The sequence below is a fragment of the Ovis canadensis genome, chromosome 21 (assembly GCF_042477335.2).
Source record: "Ovis canadensis isolate MfBH-ARS-UI-01 breed Bighorn chromosome 21, ARS-UI_OviCan_v2, whole genome shotgun sequence".
Lineage (NCBI taxonomy): Eukaryota > Metazoa > Chordata > Mammalia > Artiodactyla > Bovidae > Ovis > Ovis canadensis.
This window is the reverse complement of record NC_091265.1, coordinates 41,155,646-41,170,735: the sequence shown is the minus strand read 5'-3', so window position 1 is coordinate 41,170,735 and position 15,090 is coordinate 41,155,646.

Below are 15,090 nucleotides of genomic sequence, written 5' to 3'. Positions count from 1 at the left end.
CCTCCATTTTATCACAGAAATTAATGCCGGTAAAATGACTGCCTCAGTCCACTCGCTGCTTTGACACCACCATTAAAATAAACCACGCCATTAAAATAAACCACGTCTGTGTGCAAACACGCATGCCTTTGTGCAGACTTTATGAGATGTGCTTTTCAGAGGTGCTGTAGTGCAATGTACATGACACCAACGTGAAGATGTTTCCTTCTTCCTCCCGGCTGACTCTCTTATCCACCAGCAAAATGCCAGCTGTGGCCAGATGTCTAACGGCAGCTGGAGGAAAAGAACTTGGGGCTTCAAGTTTCCTCTTTGGAAGCGCTGGGCTTGCTCCAGATCACAGTGAATTCTGGGGTGGGTGGTCCATGAATGCTGCTTCCAGAAATATGTGGACACCAGGCTGCATCCCCATCTAAGGGCTCACCACGGTGGTCGTTTTCATTTACAGTTGTTACAGGAAGGAGAATGAACCCTGGTCCTGCAAAGATCCCTCTGAATCAAGAGGGCACCATGGCTGAATTCCGCCAGAAGCCTCAGGTTTATCTGCAAACTTGATTCAGTGAACACCATTTGGCTCAGTCATGAGATTCTTCCTATCACTGGGGCAGCCACCTCTGGGCCTGGAAGACAGGGAGCCCAGGCAACTTGTGGCAAATGGCCAAGTCTGGATATTGCCTGGGGTTGAGGTATTTCCGAGCTGCTGGTCTTATAGGAAGTTCATGTGGCGGACAGGAAGAAGAGCAGGAGAAAGAATCTACACACACTGAGCACCCAGGCATTATCCTGGGTTCCTACCATCTGTACAGTCACATTGTGAAGATATAAACTCCATCTAGTCAAGGAAGAGAAGCAAGGTAACTGGGTCCCTGGTCACCCAAGTAGCACAGAAAGGTTCTGGGAGCAAACCCAGGTAGGTCTAGCTCAGATCCATGCATTTTCACATTCATCTCCGAGAGCAAATTTCACAGGTATCACAGAGGTGCCTTTATTTGTTTTATTTGGGGTCCACACTTTCTGCTACTGTCATTGCTCCAGGCAGTGAGAACACCGTCCTGGCGAGGGAACTCCACGTCAGACCAGAGACTGGACAACGGAAGGTTGTTTCTGTAATATTTATCCCTGCAAAGTAAATATTTCTGTCTTTGTCGTAGTCCAGAACGTCCCCGTCGACAACTTCATAGATACTTCTTTTTCTCCTCTCTTGAACATTGGGTCGTTGCCGGGAACAGGATGGCCAAGCACAACTGGTTTTTTTCACTTTTGACTGTTGATGTCTCTCAGTCAAAGAAAGGCGGGCTGGCGATCTGCTGGGGCGGGCTGGGACCTGCTGGGGGTGCGGGGGCCAGGGCGGTGGAGGGAGGGGGCAGGCGGGGTCCCAAACGGTGGTGGTCCTGGGGAAGTCCTGATGCCCATCCCCCCACCCCACCACCAGAGAGCAAAGCTGGGGCTTTCTGTGCAGTTTGGGACCGAGATGTGTGGTTTTCCAAAGTCATCGTGCAGATTTATTTCCTTCCCTTCTCTCTCTGCTAGCACCTCTCAGAGAGGCTGAAAAACCTGCCCAAGGCCATGCACTAGTAAGTTCTGGCTCCTGGCTCCCTGGTCGCAGGCTCATCACTGCTCTGTACCTGGAAGGGCCTTCATGAACCAGACTGCCTGTGTCACTTGCCCGGGTCTCAAGCACTTCACTCTGGCCATTTCACGCCGATCCCTTCCATGTACATATTCTTCCTGGTCTTTAGAGTTTGGCATGGCTGTTCCTGTTGCCCAAGACTCTTTTTTCACTTTATTTAGCCTTTCTCTCTGTCTCCAAAAAAAAACCCAATGTCCTCAGGGAACCTACTCACAGTCATGCTCAGCTGAAAGGTCCTCTCTCCCAGGGGTCTCCTCCCTGGCCTCTTCCTGCGCCCCCAGGGCCTGGTTGGGGGGCTCCCCACACCCCCCCATCTAACACTGCCCACACTGTGGTATAACTTTGGAGTTCATTTTCTGCGTCCCCCTGACCACGAGGTCTGCGCACCTCTGCACAGCTGCCACCCCAGCCACTGAGAAAGCACCTCATAGTAGGTGCTCAATAAACGTGGAGTGGATGAAAGCCTGAGTGAGGCCCTCAAGCCTCCCTGAGCTCACGTGCCCTCCTCAGGCCTGGCTCTTGTCTCGGCCACTGCCTTCCTTGGGGCACCACTTCTCTGAAGTCCAGGAGGCTGCTGGCTCTATCTTTGGGGCTCAGGGGTCTCAGATCAGCCCAGGACATCCTGTAAGGGGAGTGTCTGTGGTGCCAGGACCCTGGAGAGACCCTCCAGGCAGGGGCCAGATGAGGAGTGGAGTGGATGGGAAGGCGGTGGGGGCAGGGGTATTCGGGGGAATCGGGGCAGGTAGAGTTGGATAGAGCAGGTGCATCCAGCCCCATGGCATTTGTGAATCCTGGGTGTCTGGGTCTTTAAAGTGGCAGCTTGACCCAGAATTCCGGGGCATGATAGGATATGAACCCCAGTGAAGTGAAGTGAAGTGAAAGTCGCTCAGTTGTCCCCAACTCTTTGAGACCCCGTGGACTATACAGTCCATGGAATTCTCCAGGGGATCTTCCCAACCCAGGAATCAAACCGAGGTCTCCCGCATTGCAGGTGGATTCTTTCCAGCTGAGCCACAAGGGAAGCCCATTGAACCCCAACTGCAGGTTTAAATCTTGCTAAGCACTTGACGTACTTGATCTCATTTACTTCTTACAAAAACACCTCCCAGGCAGGCCTGGGCCCTGTTTCCTGCACCACCTGATGAGGGGACAGAGGAGCAGGGAAGATGAGCACTTGCCCCAGGTCAGGGGTCTGTCGGGCAGAGCCAGGGCTCAGGGCCCAGGTCTGTTCTTTGACATGTGACATCTTCCCGAGGTAGCCTCCCCACCCCTAGCCGCACCCTGGGAATGCAAAGGGGGAGCTCTGGCTTTAATTCCAATCTAAGTAGATCTGATTAGTAGAATGGAGTTGAGCCAAAGTCATTAACTTTCATTTCAGATACACTGCCTTGGGTCCCCATATGCCTTCGACTTGACAGGCAGCTCTGGGGAAAGCAAGGCTCTGGTCCATGTAACACAGGCTTTCCGGATGCTGAGCAAGGCATCCTTGGGCTCTGCAGTTCAGAGAAGAAAAGTGGTTTCAGCTTCTCCATGGTCATGACATTAATGATTATCTCTGGGTGATGGAATTATGGGTGGGTTTTTTTTTTTAATTTTTTAAATTTATGAGTGAAATAATCAAAGAAAATCATTTTTACTAGTAAACAAACAAGCAAGCAAATGTACCTGCAAGATGCCAAGGAGCTGTCATAGTTCTCTGCCCTTGCTTGTGCATTTCTTTTAGCCTGGAATGCTCTCCCTTCTGCGGTATAAGAAACATCCTGGGAGTTGGTCTCTGATTGCTCATGCAGTGCTTCTAGGCGCCTTGGAATTTTCTGACTGATTGACGTCTCTCTTGTTCCTCATAGGGGATCCTTTTGCCCACACCTGAATTTATGCTGAGGCGGTGACTTAGAGTGGGGAATGGAGACAGCTTTAAGATGGACTGATCGCCAGGAAGACCTAGAGGGTTGGAACTTTCAGCCCCCCAGCAACCTCTGAGGAGGGGAGGAAGGGGGCTGCAGGTGAAGCTCTCTATAAAAACTCTTGAACAGGAAGATGCAACGGGCTTCGAAATTGGTGAATGAATCCACATGGTGGATGTGTCGGGGGGCACCCCCATTCCATGAGGACAGACGTTTTCCAATGCTTCGGACCCTTCTGGTCTTCATCCTAAGTGCTTCTTCATCTGACTGTTCATTTGTGTTCTTTATGATAGCCTTGATAGCCTTTATGATAAACTGGCAAACGTAAGTTAACTGTTTCTCTGAGCTCTGTGACCCTCTCTGGCAAATTAATTGAACCTGAGGAAGTCGTGGGGGTCTCTGACTTAGAGCCAGTTGGTCAGAAGCACAGGTGACAACCTGAACTGAAGTGGGGGCAGTCTTGTGGGACTGAACCCTTAACCTGTGGGTTCTGATGCCATCTCCAAGTGGACAGTGTCAGGATTGAGTTGAATTTGTAGGACAGGCAATCGCCTCTGAGAACTGGAGAGCTGCTTGGTGCTGTTGGGAAAGACACCTCAGACTTTCCCCGTCCACATTCTTAGCATCTCACTCATTTTGCAGGGCCCAGCTCAAATGCTGCCTCATCTGATCTCTTCCCAAGCCAAACAAACCTCTTCTTGCATGCCTTGTCTGTTGTCTCTCTTACAGACTAGGATGAAAGCTCCTTGTCTGTTCACTGCTCTATCCCCGGGATCTAAAGGAATGATGGGCACATAGGAAAAATCCGTACGATTTTTTTAGTGAATAAATGGATATTCTCATATCTTATTCTAAATATCCATCTCCTTCTGTCCTGTGGTCCATTCTCTGTTGTGCCAGGGCAGCCTTTGCTCTCTCCCTTCCCCACTGGCCTGAGAGCCAGTGACGTGCTGGTTACTGTGGCCCCCACAGCACAGAGCTTGGCTCACTCTAAGTGTGTGTGTGTGTGTCAGCCGCTCAGTCGTGTCTGACTCTCTGTGACCCCATGAACTGTAGCCCACCAGACTCCTCTGTCCATAGGGATTCTCCAGGCAGGAATACTGGAGTGGGTTGCCAGTCCCTTCTCGAGGGTATCTTTTTGACCCAGCGATTGTACCTAGGTCTCCCACATACAGGCATATTCTTTACCATCTGAGCCACCAGGGAAGCTCCTTGGCTCACCATCAGTTCAATTCAGTTGCTCAGTCCTGTCCGACTCTTTGCGACCCCATGAATTGCAGCACGCCAGGCCTCCCTGTCCATCACCAACTCCCAGAGTTCACCCAAACTTGTCTATCGAGTCGGGGATGCCATCCAGCCATCTCATCCTCTGTCGTCCCCTTCTCCTCCTGCCCCCAATCCCTCCCAGCATCAGTCTTTTCCAATGAGTAGGCCTCAGTAAATGAGTGTGTGTTGTGAACTTGAAGGCCAGGAGTTAGGCCCTGAGGATCCACAGGGCTACCTCTCTCCTCTTTTCTGGAGAATGAGCTGGGTGGTCAGGAGCTGATGGCTAGGAATGCTAGCTTCCTGGTGACAAAGAGTTATCCCTAACTTCCCTGGGACCATAAAGAAGGCTAAACATTGAAGAATTGATGCTTTGAAACAGTGGTGTTGGAAGAAGACTCTTGAGAGTCCCTTGGACTACAAGGAGATCAAACCAGTCAATACTAAAGGAAATCAACCCTGCATATTCATTAGAAGGACTGATGCTGAAGCTGAAGCGCCAGTACTTTGGCTATCTGATGTGAAGAGTTGGCTCATTGGAAAATAACCTGATGCTGGGAAAGATTGAAGGCAAAAGGAGAAGGGGGAAGCAGAGGATGAGATGGTTATATAGCATCACCGACTCAATGGACATGAATTTGAGCAAACTCTGGGAGATAGAGAAGGACAAGGGAGGCTGGTGTGCTGCGGTCCAAACAACCACCACCCTGGGAAGGGGAATTAGGAGATCTATGGCTCAAACTACTTGTCTCACTACCCTGGAATTGCTGCTTTATAAGAAAAGAAAATTCAAAATTTGTAAGATCTGCTCAAAGACAGACTTTGAGATGAAAAGATGACTTTTCCCTGGGATTTGACCTGGTGGCTGCTTTTCACCTGGGTCTTCCTCCCAGTCTGTAGAAGTATTCCTTGAGCTATCAGGTGGAAATTAGCATCCCTTTGTTCCTTCCCTCTTAGCATTTATTTATAGATATTTGTGAAATATCTATACATTGAAGAGGAGTGTAGACATGAAGAGCCTGAATAACATGGATCTTGGACTCTAAGGTTGAAGACACAGGTTCAAACCTTGCTTCTTCCCTGCCCTGGCTGTGTGTCCTTGGACTGGTGACCTATATATCCCCACCCTTAGTTTCATCATTTCTAAGATGGGGTGTTTATGATGATGGTATCTACCTCAGAGGGTGTCAGGGAGAGTAAATGTAAAAGAAAAATCACTTCACACAAAACTCTTAAGATAAATCGTAGGGGTAAATTTTCATGATCTTGGATTTAGCAAAGGATCATTAAATATGAGACTCAAAGCACAAGCAAGAAAAGAAAAACCAGATAAACTGGATTTCATCAAAAGTAAAACTTTTGTAGTTAAATGACAACCCTATAGAATGGAAGACGTGTGCAAATCTTATGTCTGACAAGAGTCGAGTATGCAGAAATATATAAAGAAATTCAAGAGAATACATAAAGAGCTCAACAATAAGAAGGTAAATAATCCAATTAAAAAGTGGGCAAAATGCTTGACTAGACAATTTTCTGGCGAAGATATACAGTCAACAAACATATGGATAGATGCTCAGGATCACTAATCATTAGGGAAATGGAAATCAAAACTACAATGAGATACAATTCATACGTACTGGGATGGCTATTTTTTTTAAATGAAAAACAACAAGTGTTGGTGAGGTTATAAAGAAATTGGAACCTGCATGCCGTGCTGGTAGGAACTGAGAAGTGTGCAATGCTGTGGGAAAAAAAACAGTTTGACAGGTCCTCAAAAAGTTAATCATAGAATTACCATCTGATCTAGCAGTTTCACTGCTGGATATATACCTAAAGAAACTGAAAACAAGCATTCAAAAAAAAAAGTTTCTGCATGGATGTTCATAACAGTACTAGTCACAATAATCGAAAGGTGTGGGAACAGCCCAGTGTCCATCTACAGATGAATGGATAAAACCAAATGTATGTTATTCATAAAAGGAATATTATTAAGCCATAAAGAGGAGTGGAATCCTAATAAATGCTACCTGAATCAACCATGTACACATGCTAAGTGAAAGAAGCCAGATACAAAAGATTGTATGATGCCATTTATATGAAATATGCAGAATGAGAGACAGGAAGCAGATTAGTGGTTTTAAGGGATTGGGGAAAGGAGAATGGGAGTGACTCCATAGTGGGTACCAGATTTCCTTTTAGGGTCATGAAACTATTTGGAACTATATAGAAGTGATGGTCGTATAGCACTGAGAATGTGCTGTCACGGAACTGCATACTTTAAAATGGTTAATTCTCTGTTGTATGAGTTTTGGGCTTCCCTGGCAGCTCAGCTGGTAAAGAATCCACCTGCAGTGCAACAGACCCCAGTTGGATTCCTGGGTCAGAAAGATCCACTGGAGAAGGGATAGGCTACCCACTCCAGTATTCTTGGGCTTTGGTAAAGAATCTGCCTGCAATGCGGGAGACCTGGGTGATTTTACCTCTATTAAAGAAAAACATAGCTCAGAGAAGGCAGTCAGTAAATGGTGCCCATATCATCCCTTATCATTAATACGTCCCCTTCCCTCCCCAGCCAGAAATCAGCTTTCTGCAAAGACAGTGATATGAAGCTACAAGACAGGAAGAGCAGAGATGGGGGACAGGGACAAAGTGGGGACTAGCCACAGATTTGTCCTTTGCCAGCCCTTTGAGCACTCAGTGCATTAGGGTCCCCAAAAGCAGAGATATTACTTTGCTGACTAAGGTCCGTCTAGTCAAGGCTATGGTTTTTCCTGTGGTCATGTATGGATGTGAGAGTTGAACTGTGAAGAAGGCTGAGCGCCAAAGAATTGACGCGTTTGAACTGTGGTGTTGGAGAAGACTCTTGAGGGTCCCTTGGACTGCAAGGAGATCCAACCAGTCCATTCTGAAGGAGATCAGCCCTGGGATTTCTTTGGAAGGAATGATGCTAAAGCTGAAACTCTAGTACTTTGGACACCTCATGCGAAGAGTTGACTCATTGGAAAAGACTCTGATGCTGGCAGAAATTGGGGGCAGGAGGAGAAGGGGACGATCCAGGATGAGATGGCTGGATGGCATCACTGACTCGATGGACGTGAGTCTGAGTGAACTCTGGGAGATGGTGATGGACAGGGAGGCCTGGCGTGCTGCGATTCATGGGGTCGCAAAGAGTCGGACACGACTGAGCGACTGAACTGAACTGAACTGAATGGCAAATACCCTGGCAGGCAGAGAGACCCATTCCCCGTTTCCTGGGTGAGACCACGGGACAGTGCTGACATTCACGAGGCAGTCAGTTGAGGCGGATGTTTGCTGACACCCACGAGGCAGTCAGGGGAGCAGATGTCCCTTTGGTTCAGACCATGGCTGGCCCTGGGGGCTGTGGCTGCTCCTCCCCCTGCCCAGCAGCACGGCCAGCTCCCCTAGGCCACTGCCTTCTGTGTATCAGCTGTGAGCTCCCCACAGTGTGCTCTATGGCGTGCGTCAGGGTCAGGGTTAGGGTCTGTGTCTCTGAGCCTTATGATCATGGCCCAGAAGAGACTCTAGAGCCTCCCGTCCGTTCTTATTTTGCAGACAGGGAAACTGAGACTTGGGGAAGTGGTGCCAGCTTGCTTTACTCCTTGCTCAGCCACTCTCCTCTGCAATCAGTTCAGTTCAGTCGCTCAGTCCTGTCCGACTCTTTGCCGCCTGATGAACTGCAGCACACCAGGCTTCCCTGTCCATCACTAACTCCTGGAGCTTACTCAGACTTGCAATAGAGACTGGAATTTCGAATCATCCCTTCGCTGTGCAATGTGCTTTTTCTTTAACATTTTGCATCTTTGGATTAAATGGGCAGCTCTGTGCTGTTCATCCAAGGGGAGCAGTGTGGCTCGCGGGAATGAGCGAGAAAGCTTGAATGACCCAGGGCAATCTTTTCTCGCTAATAGCAACAACCGCTTGTGTGTTTTGAGATTGTTAGCATGGTGGTCAAAGCACAGATGCCAGAGCCAGGCTGCCTGCGCTTTAACCTCAGCTCCTCCACTTAAAAGCCAGGTGAGCTTGGTTAAAGACTTGCTCTCTCTGTGCCTCAGTTTCCTCATCTGTAAAATGGGAATAGTAACAGAGCACATCAAAACTTCCAGAGCCTGTGCCTGGCACATGGCAGGGGCTTAATAAATGACAGTGACTGTAATTCTTACTGCTGATATTAATTAGTATCATCACCTAGGGAAACCTATATTTACATGCTGATGCTTGCCAAGGACAACTTCCCAGAAACTATAAACCATCAAACCAAGAGTGGACCGCATCATTCCCCATTTGAAAAACTGGCCACAAACTGCATTCTTATGAAATCTAATTTTCTCGTTGATTTCCTGTTTGGGAAAAGCTTTATCTTTGAAATCTACTGAAGGCTCTGCCTTGGCGTTTGAGACCTGTTTGCTCTGCCTGGAACACTGCCCCCCTTCGCCAGTTCCTTCATTCTCTGCTCAGAAGTCAGATATTCAGTGAGCCCGTCTCTGGGTACCCTCTCCAGAATTCCAGCGACCCCATCTCCTTACACTTCCTATCTACCTTCTCAGCTTTGCTTTTTCCTTCTTAGCACCTTATCTGAGATATGTCATTCATGTTTTTGTTGATCGCCCCCTCTCCTTCCCCAGCCCCCAACCAGAAGGTAAGGGCTTTGAGGTCAGAAATTTGGACCATTCTCTTCACTGTCTTTTCTCCAGTGCCCTGGGCACGCACAGTGCGTGACCCCACCAGTGTGTGTCGCGTGTATGAGTATACAGGTGGGAAGGAGAATTTGCAGGCTGGTTCTGAATTTAGAATTCATCAACAGGGGATCTATGCTCAGTAGAGAGCTCCCTCTCCGAGACAGCCTTGAGCAGTGTTTGGCGTATGTCACTTCTTTATGATAGCCTTATGAATGGGAAAGTTAGGGCTCAGAGAGATGAAGAGACTCGTAAGTCACACGGTTTATGGGTGTGACAGGGCCTAACGACCGGACCCTCCCTTCCCGGACAGCCAGTGAAGCCTCTGCTCTCCCCTGCACCCCAGCCTGGGCAGGGGGCCTCACTGGGTGGTTTCTGAAGCTGGCTGCTCTGCAAGGCCAGAAGGCCCATCCCTCCTCACCTGCCCGCCCGTGTAGGCGGCTCTTGGCATGTGTGCTGAGTCAGGCGGCCCAAGCAGCTTTCCACGCTCAGAGGTGGCAAGCTAATTAAGGGTGCCAGAGCTGCCAGCGGATGTGCTAGTAGACGTTGTCTGAGAAGTTTGCCCAGAGCCACAGCCTGGCGCGGGGCTCCCTCCACCTTGGTCCCCAGGAGGCTGGGGTGTGGGACCAGCCCAGACCACCCATCATGCGTATGAAGGGTGTTATATCAGACAGGAGTTAGAACCCAGTTAGACCTGGGTTCTTAAAGCCTGGCTCTGCCACTGGTTCGTGTGAGTTTCCCAAACACCCTGAATCTCCCTGCTGATAAAATCGTAGCAGTAATCAATGCCTGCCTCCAAAATTTGTGAGGATGATACATAAGGCTATATGTGACATGCTGACCCCAGGTACAAAATAAATGTTCTTTTATATTTATTCATTATGAACTACAGCCCACTTATCTGTAAAAGGAGAGGTTTCTTTCAGCAGACACGATCTGGCACATAGAAGTGGGTGAATAGAGGTTTGTCTCTTCCCCTCCTTCAGCCCCACGTGCTAGGCATAAGACCCCTGGCCCTGCCCTGGAGGTTTTCCATAGGCTGGTGATTCATGGACCAACTTCCCAGAGCAGTTGGGCTGGGGGCTGGGGGCTGGGCTTCATTTTGGAACGATTGTGTCAGGAGTTCCATTCTCCATCTCCCTTTCCTTGGACTATTACTAAGACATTAAAAAAAAAAAAACAGATTTGAATCAGTTCTAGTATGGTAGATGAACCTAGAACCTGTTACACAGAACGAAGTCAGAAAGAGAAAAACAAATATCATATATTGACGCATATATATGGAATCTAGAAAAGTGGTATTGATGAACCTAGTTGGAGGGAAGGAATGGAGACCCAGATACAGAGAACGGACTTGTAGACACAGTTGGGGAAGGAAAGAGTGGGATGAACAGAGACAGTAGCACAGACACATATACATTGTACATTGGTGCTCAGCCATTCAGTCGGGTCCACCTCTTTGCAACCCCACAGACTGTAGCCCACCGGGCTCCTCTGTCCATGGGATTCTCCAGTCAAGACTACTGAAGTGGGTTGCCGTTTCCTCCTCCAGGGGATCTTTCTGACCCAGGGATCAAACCTGCATCTCTTATGTCTCTTGCATTGACAGGCAGATTCTTTACCACTAGCCCACCTGGGAAGCCCCATATATATGCTACCATGTGTAAAGTAGATAGCTGCTGCTGCTGCTGCTAAGTCGCTTCAGTCCTGTCTGACTCTGTGCGACCCCATGGACAACAGCCCACCAGGCTCCTCTGTCCAAGGGATTCTCCAGGCAAGAATACTGGAGTGGGCTTCCATTTCCTTCTCCAAGATAGCTGGTGAGAAGTTGCTATATCCAGTTCATTTTTATTAAGTACCCAAAGGTGAGACTCTTAAAGCTAAGGGTGAGGGCTTTCAAGAAGATCATATGGGGTGGTTCCAAAAGGTCAGGTGCTATGGGAGACATGGTAACTAGAGCTGTGAGCAGGACAAGATGCCTGCTCTCATGAAACTTAGGTCTGGCTGGAGTCAGGAGGGGAGGAGGAAAATAAACATGTAGCAGAAAGAGAAAAGAAGCCCCGTGAAAGCAGAAAATAGAATCACACAATGGGAGGTGACAGAGGGGAGCAGTAATGTTATGTTAAATGGGGAAGCCAGGAAAAGTATCAGTCAGGAAGCAGTACCTGAACAAGACTTGAAATATCAGGAGAGACCAGCCGTGTCCAACACTGGAAGAAGGAGTGATACAGCACATGCAAAGGCCCTGGGGTGAGTCGGACCTTAACTAGGGCCCGCACGCTCTCTGGTGGAGCAGTGGGCCCCCCAGATGAAGCCACAGCTCTGCTCCTCCAGCCCAGGCAAGGCAGGCAGGCAGGCTTCCTCTTCAACAGTTGGCTGCCCTTAAGATCCTGGGGGCTTCCAGGATATCCTTTCTGCAATTAATTTTCTGCAACTGGCAAAGGTTAATCATACCTGTGTTCCTCGGGACCCATGCCAAAGCAGCCCTTCTCACATATGCTGGTTTAAATTAGAGGGCTTGTTAGCTGAAGACTAGATTGGGCAGATTCCAAACTGGTCCTACTCTGAGCTCTCCTGACGGGCAGGTGAAAGAATGCCGGGGTAGGCTGGCATCTTGCACAGGTGAAGACGGCCTGGTCCTGCCACTCCAGGGAGAGGCAGGTCAGACCCCATCAGCCTCCTGCTCAACCTGTCTGGGCTCCCCAGACAGAATGCCACCCAGACCTGCTCCGCTGCTGTGGGAGGTGCTCCACGCTTGGCCCCCACCTTCCCCCACTCTGTGTGTTCTCCTGCCTGACTCCTTCCTGTGTTAGCTGCCTTACTTCCTGGCCCTAATGGGGAAGTTTTATTCCTTCTTCCAGCCTCTGCACAAATCCTGCCTTTTATACAAGGCCCTGGGGGAATCTTCTCCTTCCTCATTTTCCTAGTTTCTCTTAAGCCTTTTAAGTCCTTGTTCACAGTGTACATTCTGTTGGGGAGACTGAACTCCAGCAGAATGTGAGCTCCTTGAGGGTAGAGGGGATAGACAGCTGCAGCTCCAGGGCCTAGCGAAAGCTTGCACGTCATTCATCCACCCATCCATCCATCCATTCAGCAGGTGTTTATGGAGGGTCTACTCTGTACCAGGCTCCATGAGAGGCCAAGGGAAACAGCTATGGGGTGCTGTGTTCCTTGCTCTAAGTTGCTCCTAGCCTCATGCAGGGGACAGGCCATGAAGAGACCATTGTAACACAGAGGGCTGAGCAGATCGGGGTGCAGAGTCTAATGAGGGGTGTCCAGTTGAGGCTGAGGAGGTCCAGGAAGGTTTCTCAGAGGAAGTGACAACTAAAATACGTGGACTGAGAACACTGAGGCTCTGGGAGGATGACAGCTGGCCCAAGATCTGACATCTCACATGGCACTGAGCCCGCAAACCCAGGTCTTCGTCAGTGCCCAGTGCGCACAGTCATCTGCGGGCTGGGCTCCCCTCCATCTATACACTCCCCTCCTCAAGTTAGCACACACTTTTCTCATCCAGCCTCCCAGAGCAAGGAGGAAAAGGATCAGACCCACTGAGCCCGAGCCTGGGCAGCCTTGCCACATTCTGCAGCAAAATCTTCTATTGTCAGGCTACTTGAACCTTTTGATGACTCATCAGGTCCTTGGAGTCACAGAGACTGTCAGCAGAATCCAAGGCCAGTGAACAGACTTCCCATCACAGGGTATCGGAGGACAGCTTTCTTCTTACTCACAGTTGCTTTTTATCCCCTCCCTATTTAGGAGATAATGCATAATAATTGTAGCAAATCTGAGGAGAAAATACAAATCACCCATAATTCCACTACTGAGAAATAAAAAAATCTTAACATTTTGGTGTATTGAGATAGTTATTTTGGGATATTATTCAGAAAGTGCTATAATATATAATTACTGCTTATTAATTTATGCAAATATGTGAACATGATTAACTTTATATATTTAGCTTGTAAAGACTTGCCTACTCTAGTGCGTGGAAGCCTCAGAGAAAGAGAGGAGAGGGGAAGGACTAGATTTATTGAGACAGTCGTTGTATTGATAATGCAAGAAGCAAGCCTATGTGATAAAACTTTTTTCTTGATGATGACCCCATCAAATGGATATTGTTCTCATTTCCATTTTTATTTAACTCATATAACCAAGGGCACAGAGCTAGGATGCAGTGGGTGACCTTGGGATTGAACTCGGTCTGTCTCACTTTCCAAATGCATATTCCTTCCATATTATCATGTGATTTCTGTGGCCTTACCTGAGACCTCAGAGAGAAGCATTTGTGTTGCCCTTGGAGATGGTCAAACAGAGACGGCCCCTGGCCATCCACTGGGTGCTAGTGTTGTATCCTTATCAAGACCTCTGATAGGCTCAGCCCTGGGTGAGCCACTAGGACCACTCACAGGAGCAGGCCCACCCCTGTTTCCAGGATGCTTTTCTGGTCTCCGTAAGACTCAGAGGAGGGAAAGGCCTTCAGAGTATCAGCCACGGGAATGAAAAGGAAGGATGACTTTCAGAAATTGCAGACACATCTTTCCACGGTGTAGTAAAAAATGCAAAGCTGAGGAGGGAAAAATTCAAATGTCTGCTCATCAAAGAGCAGAGCCTCTGTTGCGTTGAGTCATCTTTTTAACATCAAAATACTTCCCCCAGATGAAGTCTTAGATGGGAGATCCATATGCAAACACATTAAAAACGGAGGGTTTTTTGCAGATTGGTCTGGGTGCCAGATCTCTGCACGTTGGGATACTCCTTCCTCCATTTGGGAGCAGACATTTAGCTGCTCACACTTGTATAACCATCCCTCTAAACTAGTGGATCACTAGGCATTTCCCTGAGTCCTCTCTCTGCCCCCTGCCCAACATCTTCCAACCATCTAACCCCTACCACTTCTGTCTTTGACTTCTCAACAGTCCAGAAACTAACAGGAAGGGCCCAGCTCAGAGAAGAGCTCTGGAACTCTGTTCTCCAGAGCCGTGGCTAGAGCGCGTTCACTGTTTGGTCCCTGCCATACCAGTTGGGTTGGGTGTCACCTGTCTTTGTGTCTTGCACTCCAGCCATACCCAACCATGAACATTTTTCTCACAAACATCATGCAGATTCTTCTTTCTTGTGGGAATGCCTTCCTCTCCTCATTCTGCATGGTCAACTCCTACACATCTTTCAAGACCCACCTCTGTCACCTCCTTTATGAGGCCCTGCTATTTCCAGGGAGTATTCGTGTTGCTGCTGCTGCTGCTAAGTCGTTTCAGTCGTGTCCGACTCTGTGCAACCCCATAGACGGCAGCCCACCAGGCTCCGCCGTCCCTGGGATTCTCCAGGCAAGAGCACTGGAGTGGGTTGCCATTTCCTTTTCCAATGCGTGAAAGTGAAGTTGCTCAGTCGTGTCTGACTCTTAGCGACCCCATGGACTGCAGCCCACCAGGCTCCTCCATCCATGGGATTTTCCAGGCAAGAGTACTGGAGTGGGGTACCATTGCCTTCTCCAGAAGTATTCATGGTTCCCTCTTAAACCTAACTCTGGTATGTTCCTTTTCATGCTGAGTGGCAGACACCTGTTTACCTGCCTTTTGTCCCCACCAGGCTGTGTGTTTCA